General features: G+C 33.6%; 1 protein-coding gene across 2 annotated transcripts in view; it reads left to right on the top strand.

Moving 5' to 3' along the window:
- The first annotated feature begins 3,392 nt into the window (after window positions 1-3,392).
- The window catches only part of LOC126966306 (myosin-IIIb-like), a 99,752-nt gene continuing 93,676 nt past the window's right edge, over window positions 3,393-9,468 (top strand). For both annotated transcript variants that reach the window (XM_050810278.1, XM_050810277.1), the window contains exon 1: window positions 3,393-3,532. The gene's annotated coding sequence lies outside the window, so the exon portion shown is untranslated. The remainder of the gene's footprint in view (window positions 3,533-9,468) is intronic.

Raw genomic sequence — 9,468 nt, 5'->3', positions numbered from 1 at the left:
GAAGATAATAAAAAAATACTATTTTATAGGAATTTGCCAATAATATTTCAAAACATCAAGAATTATTTCGTAAAAAATGCTCCCTGTTGTTTTAATGAAATTGTTTCACTGCGGATCTGTCAAACCGTGCGTCACTAAATTCTCTCATAGAAAATATGTCCATACAAAACAAATATTGAAAATAAGAATAATTATGGGTCCCAAATCGAAATAAAAACTATCCTATCTCTCAAGTTGGACCAAACTGCACTCCATGGAGTAATCCCCATTTAAATCCGTTCATTAGTTTAGGAGTCCATCGCGGACAAACAACGTGTCACGTAATTTATATATATTAGATATGTCATGTGAAACAAGTCTCATTTAATTGGCGCATATAAAAAAATGTACAAAAACGTCGATAGTTAAAAAAAAACAATTTTACGATAATTTTTGTAATTACAATAGGTTTATGATGATTATGTTAATATTTTTTTTTGGTCTAGAAGTTAGATTATGCTATGAGTAAAAATGTGTCCACAGATTGGCTATCGTTAGACCCATTGACTTACAATATACTAGCGTTAATACAAACACAGCGTGCGAGAGAAACAAACGTCTCTAACGGAGACACAGCAAAATGAAAAATTCAAATTTAAATATTTTTATTCATAAAATTTTATAACAATTTATTTTATGATATTTAATATTTAAAAAGCTTGACGGTATCGCTGCATTATCAATCTGTGGTATCATGAAGAAAATCATTTATGTTATAGTAACCCTTACCACACAAACTTTTTTAACAATTCTTTTAAATCTCGTAACACATATTTTGTATTGTTCATTTTCTGTGATCATGTTGTAAAAGCATAAAAATCGCCCAACAAAAGACTTACACACTCGACTTAACCGAGTAGCAGGCATAACAAGTTTGTTCTTCGTTAAATAAAATTGGAGTGTCTGTTTGTTATATTGAAATAATAATAATAGATAGACCAAAATAACATTTTTTATAATTTTTGTCTGTCTATCTGTCTGTTTGTTCCGGCTAATCTCTGAAATGGCTGGACCGATTTTGACGGGTCTTTTATTGGCAGGTAGCTGATGTTATAAGGAGTAACTTAGGCTACGTTTATTTTAGAAAAAACAATATACCATAGGAGTTTGGACATAATACTATGAAATCAACTAAAGTAAAGTCATACCGCATCTACGTCAGTCAATTGTCTAATGTTTTGAACCGCATATGCTGCAGAACTAAGTCTTTTAGTCATTTCTTCAATTTGGAAGCCCAATTCCTATTTAAAATCAAGAGTACTGCCAAGAAATACAGCAGATTCCACCGGTTCTACCACCTCTCCATTTAACAAATCATTCGCATCTACATTTTTGACATTTGGCGCTGTGAATTTTATGAATATAGTTTTTTAGCCATTTAACAATAGGTTATTGGTGCTCAACCAGTAGGTACACGATATATAGAACTCGGGTTCTTTTCACTTTGGCTATACCTGAAGTGTCATCGGCAAACGATACTAGCTTGTGTTTTTTTCTACAATGTTAGGAAAATCATATATGTAGATCAGGAAGAGAAATGGTCCAAGAATAGACCCTTGTAGTACCTCCATACCAAGCGGAGTCCCAGAAGATCTTCATTCACATCAATTCTCTGAATTCTATTGTTTAGATATGAAATCAGAAGATAAACGCAGTTCAATTTCTTATGTCTCAAGAAGATAAGCGCAACTGTACTGCCGCTCAGAATTTTTGAATTTTTCAAGAAACCTGAACGGCACTGCATTGCAATGGGCCGGGCGTATCAATTACAATCAGCTGAACGTCCAGCTCGTCCCGTCTCTTATTGTCATAAAAAAAGTTCCTTGAACACCATATTGATACAGCATCCTGACTAGCGTTGAATGTTGAACACAGTCGAAAGCCTTGGATAGATCACAGAAGATACTAAGTGCATTCTGTTATGCCTTTCAGGCCTCAAATATATTCTTAATTAGTTCAACTCCTGCACCCGTAATCAATCGTCGCCTACTTAAGCCAAATCGTTTTACATGAAGTAATTTATAAGCGTTAAAGTGTTATTCAAAACTTTTACTAACGGTCGGCAACACCGAAATAGGACGATAGTTGTTCGGGTCAAAAGTGTGTCCCGATTTAAATATTGGTTTAATTTTACTAAATTTCAGAACGTCAGGAAATACGCCATGTACAATACAATTATTAAAATCTATTACTAGATATGGTGCTATGACGTCAATTACTCAACTTTTTATTTTTACAGATATTTCCCGTCCCATATGTCAGCAGGTGGTCTGGAGAGACAAAGTGTTAAATAAATGTTTTTATGTAACATAATAACCAATGTGAAATTTATTTATAATTAAACGCGTTCTATTCGTATAAAATCTATTTTGTAAACGATGTAGGTAATTGATTTATAAACAAATAAATTAAATATTCACAGCACGTACAAGCATTTGAAATAAGAAAAATTTCGTATCACAAGTGAAATCTTGAGAAAGTAAACAATAAGATGAAAATTCACCTCACATGTAACTCACGTGTTTTAAATTTTAAAGATGTCGATTCTGTGAGAGTTGTTGGTATTAGGTCAAGTAATTCATGTAACTAGTGGCCCTTAGGTCGTAACCATAATATTCCAGTGGTTAGGGACCCAGCCTACACAGCTCGAGGTCCCGGGTTCGAATCCCAGTAGGTGAAAACATTTATAATATGACTAACTGACCCAGCAAACGTTGTATTGCTATATAAAGTAATTAAGAAAATTGGAGTATAAAAAATAGATACAATCGATTCTCAGACCTACCAAATTTATCGTACTACAATTATTGTATTCGATTGCCATCTTGCTATAGCTGATTTGTGGATGGAACAGAATAATATAAAAATCGCGATTAAAAATAGTTGTAAATTGCAGAAGAACCATAATAAAATAAAAATAAAAATAGAACGTCAAAAAATATATTTCAGGTCACCCTTATAATTTACGGGTGTGAAAAATAGATGTTGGCCTATTCTCAGACCTACCCGATATACACACAAATTTTAAACAAGTTGGTTAAGCCGTTTAGGAGAAGTTTGGTAACAAACACCGGGACACGAGAATTTTAAATATAAGATATCCATGTAGAAATATTTTTCATAATAATATATATTCAGTCGGCTAAATAAGACTGACAAATTATTACAAAAAGATGCGTAACAATGGCTCATAAATAATTTCCCACGCTTTTAATACTAGATTTGCGTCTTATCTGCGAATCAACAGTAGTACTTATCTTATCACACTATCTGCTATGCGGCAAGTTGCGCGGGGAAGGGTATGTTGAATGTTCCGTTAGCAAGCTAACCACAGCTGATTTCACAAGTCTTTAGACGCGACTTGGACCGCACGTTCGCGTCCGCAACGGAAAATGCCGGCAAAATAATATTACGATAAACAATAAGTGCAGTGAGTGATACAAATAAACAATTATTGTTCCAACAGTGCCTACATATAATCCGCCTTCCTTGGGTGAGTATTCGTTATCATAAAAATGTATTTAAGCTACCTACTTGACTTTTTTAAATCATTATAGCCTGGTTATTGATTCAAAATATCTATAATGCGCTATTAATGGATTTTGGTCATGCGATTTTCAAGGCAAGCTGATATTGTGTCGTGTATATTACCTCATTTTTTTGTCGTATTAATTAATAAATGATTGATTTGATATTTACACAGTAAAGTGTTGTTGCGTTTTGTATTTGCGATAAGAATTCCTTGCTTACTGATGAGGATGTATCGCCAAAACAATATCATTGTATTACAATTTACTAAATTATAGCTAGCTCTTTTTAGAAGTTCTTCGTTAGGTGGAATTTAGATTGAAGATTTATAAATGGCTTTCAGTCATGCAACACTTGAAATAATGGCATTGCCATGAACGGTCTGTGATAAGAAATAAGCGACAATAGTATTCAAATGGAGACCAAATTTTTTTGAGTATACAAATCTACTATACTTTATATACGGGGTTCGAACCCACGTATCTCGGGATACGCCCCAGCGCTCTTAGCAACCGAAATATTAATTTATTTTAGTACAAATTAAATTTGTATTTTTAATCCCAGAAATGAGAGAGTTTGTTTTGATATATCAAATTGTTTGCATTTAAGCTGTAACTACAAAATTGTATTAACCCTCTAAGTAATTGCTTATTAGAAAATGTTATTTATCAATTAGTTTTAATCATAAATTATTTCTTATAACAAATCATAATATATGCATGAGTTTATCGATGTTTTATGTATGATATTGAAAATCTCCTTTATAAATGAATAAAGTTTACGATAAAATCGGATTTGGTCCGACCGAGCCATCAGATGCGGTCTTTTAGTAATCAAAATTAGATATTATGAATCGGATTTAAAAACAAGCGTTTCTGGAATGAAGTGGCGATGTATAAAGTATAATATATCCCCCTTATTCATAATGGTCCGCTAACAGCCGCTAAGGAGTGATTTTTCTCGTTCTGACTTAGGTAAATAGACAGAACGAGAATTAACAATGCTTTAAGTTAGCAGGCTATTATGTTTATTCATAAGAATAAGGGGGTAAATCTTTAGTAACAATAATATGTAATTATATACCTAACTATAGGGTGTATGTAGTATTTTATATTAATATTACCTACATACACTGTAAGAATGAAGTCGACATTATATTGAGCAAAAAATAAAAGTTGATTATTTGATATAATATATCTTAGACAAAGTCATTTTTTATGAGAAAAGGTGACGAGTCGTTCTACTGTTGGTATTGCGATACGCCCTGCCCTAAATTGTATGCGGCATCACAATAGCGCTTGTCACTTGGAGACATGAGTTGATAGGTCTCACGGTTCCTTTCAAATCGAAATACAATAATTCTTGCACAATACTGCTTGTGAGCAGAAAAGGGCAACACTGTGGTGATTTTCTATTTGGAAGATTCCCTTGTCCTCCATAAACGAGCGTACGGGTCCCCTGATGTTAAGAGATCACCTCCGCCCATAGTCTCTTGCAATACCGGAGGAATTACAGGAGCGTTGCCGGCCTTTTAGGTATACGTGCTATTTGGATGACGGGTCACTCGATGTTAAGTGGTCATACCCCATGTCGTATCATCCTGGATACACCGCACAAGGAAGCTCAATCCACAGCTTTGTTGTACGTGAAAGAAAGTTCCTTGAAACCGCACTGTGGAGGAACGCCACACATCCAGGTGGTGGGGATGATATACCTACTATATATCGAGACCCTTGGTCTGTGGGGTCCTAGCGCTATAAGGCTTTTTTAGGAAATAGCAAAAAGGTTAGTCAAAGAATTAGTCTAGCTATCCAAGGGTACGCAGCCAGTATCTTCGGAATCTTTCCTAAAGGGACTCCTTTTAATAATATATTTTGGTTATCATTGTACATTTAGAAAAAAATAACTTGACGAAATATTAACACAGAAACATGTACAAACTTGTTAATAAAATTCTTATATCTAAACTATAATCTAATATATAAAATTCTCAAGTCGCGGTGTTTGTAGTTAAACTCCTTCGAAACGGCCTGACCGATTCTCATGAAATTTTGAGTGCATATTGGGTAGGTCTAAGAATCGGACAACATCTTTTTTTCATCCCCCTAAATGTTAAGGGTGGTCCACGCCAATTTTTTTTTATTTATTTTTTTAAATTTGTTTGATTATGAGTCGGTATTAAAAATACATACAACTTAAAATTTTCACAATCTACGATCAACAGTTACTTTTGTATCGCGATTTTAATATCGGCAATACAACGTTTGCAGGGTCAGCTAGTCTGTATAATAAAATTATTCCACTGGCAAAACACACAAAAATCAGAAGAAACACACGAACAATAATAATAAACGTGTTATAATACAGTAATCTAACACGTTATTAAAATATTTTAAGTATTAGATGAGAAGTTATCGTTATTTTATTTATATTTAATGCTTGCGTTAATTAATTAGGTAATAATTAACATCTGTGTCAGGTCGCATTGTGTGAATTATGTTGAAATATAACAATTACATACAATGTATTATTGTGTGATGACATACGCTTGTTATAATATAGAGGCTATAGCACAATTTAGATCATTTATATATCTAGAAACTGACCTGTACTATCTACCACTGGACTGGCGGCTGTCAAAGGGCTTTGTGCCTGTTTGATATTCGCCATTTTGGCGCTGTTGGCCATAGCGGGAGTCTGCGGTACTAAAACTAGTGATGACAACATAGGTGGTGGAAAACTTGTTACATTACAAAAAAATTGTGTACTTTATAACATTGATTTTTGAAGTATAAATAACACGGAACATGAACGAAATTAATTCAAAAATGTACAAATTCTTCTGTGTATTGTACGTTCCTTCGCAGCCATTTGTATTATACGTCAAAATTAGTTCTCTGGACGCTCGCGGGTGGCGCTTCAAATAGGCACAAAAAATTTGCTGTCAAACATATGGAACATCCTGTTAACTGGCATTTAGATTATAAACTTAGTATACTAGCGTAATAGACAAACACTCTCCTCATTACGGCGAGACTAAAATATGTAAAACGTTCATGTGTATAGCTTTATAGATGTGTTAGTGAGTTGGTGAAGTGAGTAGTATTTTGTATTTGGTCAATCCCTGTGACAAATATTGATAAAAGGCGTCATATTCACGTATACAATATTTTATTATCGAACTCATTTTTTTTTAAATTAATATAATCCTTACAAAATAGAGTGTTTACTGCGTATTTACTGAGCTCAGACCACTTTGGTCAATTAGCCTCTTTTAATATTGAGGGAAACAAATGTACTTCAACTAAAAAGTTTATGTTTGTTCCGGTAAACAATAGGCGAATGGAGAAATATAGAGGCAATATTTCAGAAAAACTCTAAAACTTGTATTTGAATTATAACAGTACTCCAAATGATATGTATGGTAAGTTATTTAAAATAATTAAAACAGAGTTTGCTTCTATATTTACTTCAAAGACAGTCAACTCGGGTGGTCTCTTGTCATTTAACAACTGGGCAACAGCTGGTATTCATAGGAGCAGACAACGGTTATATGAACTATATAGTGAGAGATCATCATGTCATATCAATCATGATGTATCTTTCCTTGTATATGTGAAAAAATATTCAAAATTATTTAAGAAAGTATGTACTATTGCTAAGTCAATGCATATTAGAGAAATAATTAAAAATGCTTCAAATAAAATAAAATAAAAATGACTAGTGAAGGAAAGTTATTACCTGGGAATCTGGAAGAGCGAAAAACTGCAAGTTTGAATATAATCTAATAATAAACAATACAAAAATCCACTCTGAGCAGGAGGTAGCTTCTGCTTTTGAGATTTTTTTTCTGACATTCCAGTTTCCATCTCAAGCACCCTTGTCTCCTCCACCAGTGTTGCCGAGTCACTTCTTTTGGAAAATGTTAAGGAATGTAAACAAAATTTCAAATTCAGTGTTGTTAGCCCAGCAGAAATAATTAAAACTTTCAGATCCTTAGAAATGAAAAAAACTGCTGATATATGGGGCATATCTGTAAAAATAATAAGTTCTGTTATTGACGTCATAGCACCATATCTAGCACTAGTTTTTAATAGCTGTATTGAACATGGCGTGTTTCCTGACCTTCTGAAGTATAGTAAAATTACACCAATATTTCAATCGGGACTCACTTCTGACCCGAATAACTATCCCCCTGTTTCGGTGTTGCCGAATCTTAGTAAAATTTTTGAAAATATTATTTTAAGCCAAATGCTTACTCACTTTAACACTTATAAGTTACTTCATATAAAGCAATTTGGCTTTACTAGGGGACGCTCGACTACGGATGCAGGTGTTGAACTCATCAGGAATATTTTTGAGGCCTGGGAGGAATCACAGAATGCACTTGGTATTTTCTGTGATTTATTTAAGGCTTTTGATTGTGTTCAGCATTCAACGCTGGCCAGGAAGCTATGCCACTATGGTATAAAAGGATCTGCACTCGATCTTCTGATCTCATATTTAAATAATAGGATTCAAAGGGTCGAGGTGAATGGCAGGAGATCTCCTGGGACTCCTCTCGGTATGGGGGTACCACAAGGGTCTATTCTTGGACCCTTCATCTTCCTAATTTATATAAATGATCTACCTAACCTTGTAGAAAAAATCACAAGGTGGTATTGTTTGCGGATGACACTTTACTTATATTCAAAGTGAAACGAAGCCAAGTTTTGTATGACGAAGTAAACAATGCTCTATCTGACATCGTGTACTGGTTTAGCGCCAATAACTTATTGTTAAATAATCATAAAACCATATATATTAAATTCACCGCGCGAAATGTCAAAAATGTAGATGCGAATATTTTATCAAATGGAGAGGTGGTAAAACCAGTGGAATCTGCTATATTTCTTGGCATTACTCTTGATTCCAAATTGCAGTGGTGCATATTGAAGGATTGGCGAATAGGCTTAGTTCTGCAGCATATGCGGTTAAGAAAATTAGACGGTTAACTGACATAGATACGGCGAGATTAGTATACTTTAGTTATTTTCATAGTATTATGTCCAATGGTATATTGTTATGGGGCAGTGCGGCCGATATTAATACTATCTTTGTGCTGCAGAAGAGGGCTATTCGCGCGATTTATAACCTAGGTCCTAAAGAATCATTAAGAGAAAAATTTAAAGAAATAAACATTTTGACTGTTACTTCTCAATACATTTTCGATAATGTTTTGTATGTTCATAAGCACATTGAGGAATTTTCTAGAAACTGTGACATTCATTATGTTAATACGAGGAACAAACATAAACTTGTTATGCCTACTACTCGGTTGGGTCGAGTTAGTAAGTCTTTTGTTGGGCGATGTATATGCTTCTACAATATGATCCCAGAAAATGTACAAAACAAATGTGTTACGAAATTTAAAAGAATTGTTAAAAAACGTTTGTGTGGGAAAGGTTATTATAGCATAAACGATTTTCTTAATGACACCACGGACTGGGAATAAAGCGAACACCCTCAGGCTCTTTATTTATAAATGTTTATTGTACGATATTACATTGTAATCCATATTTCATATTAAAAAAAAAAGCCCGCTGAGTTTCTTGCGCCCATTCTTCTCAGGTCTGAGGCAGTCTCTTTTGAATGGGTGGTAGATTTTGACGTTCAATAAGTGATTTTAAATCCTATTTTGAATAAAATTATTTGAATTTGAATATTTAAAATGTGATTCCGAATATTTTAGTGAATATGCTCTACGATAATAAACACCACGAAAGTAGTTTAAAATGTTTATTTATTTGGATTGTTGCTGTATACAAACAACACAATCTAATACAGAACCCTACACCATTATATTTTTTAATTAATATCCGTTAAAATACAGTACAATTACGATAAAAACGGGTCAATTTG

This window comes from Leptidea sinapis, chromosome 10 (genome assembly GCF_905404315.1).
Source record: "Leptidea sinapis chromosome 10, ilLepSina1.1, whole genome shotgun sequence".
Taxonomy (NCBI): Eukaryota; Metazoa; Arthropoda; class Insecta; order Lepidoptera; family Pieridae; genus Leptidea; species Leptidea sinapis.
This window is presented reverse-complemented; position numbering and strand designations above follow the sequence as displayed.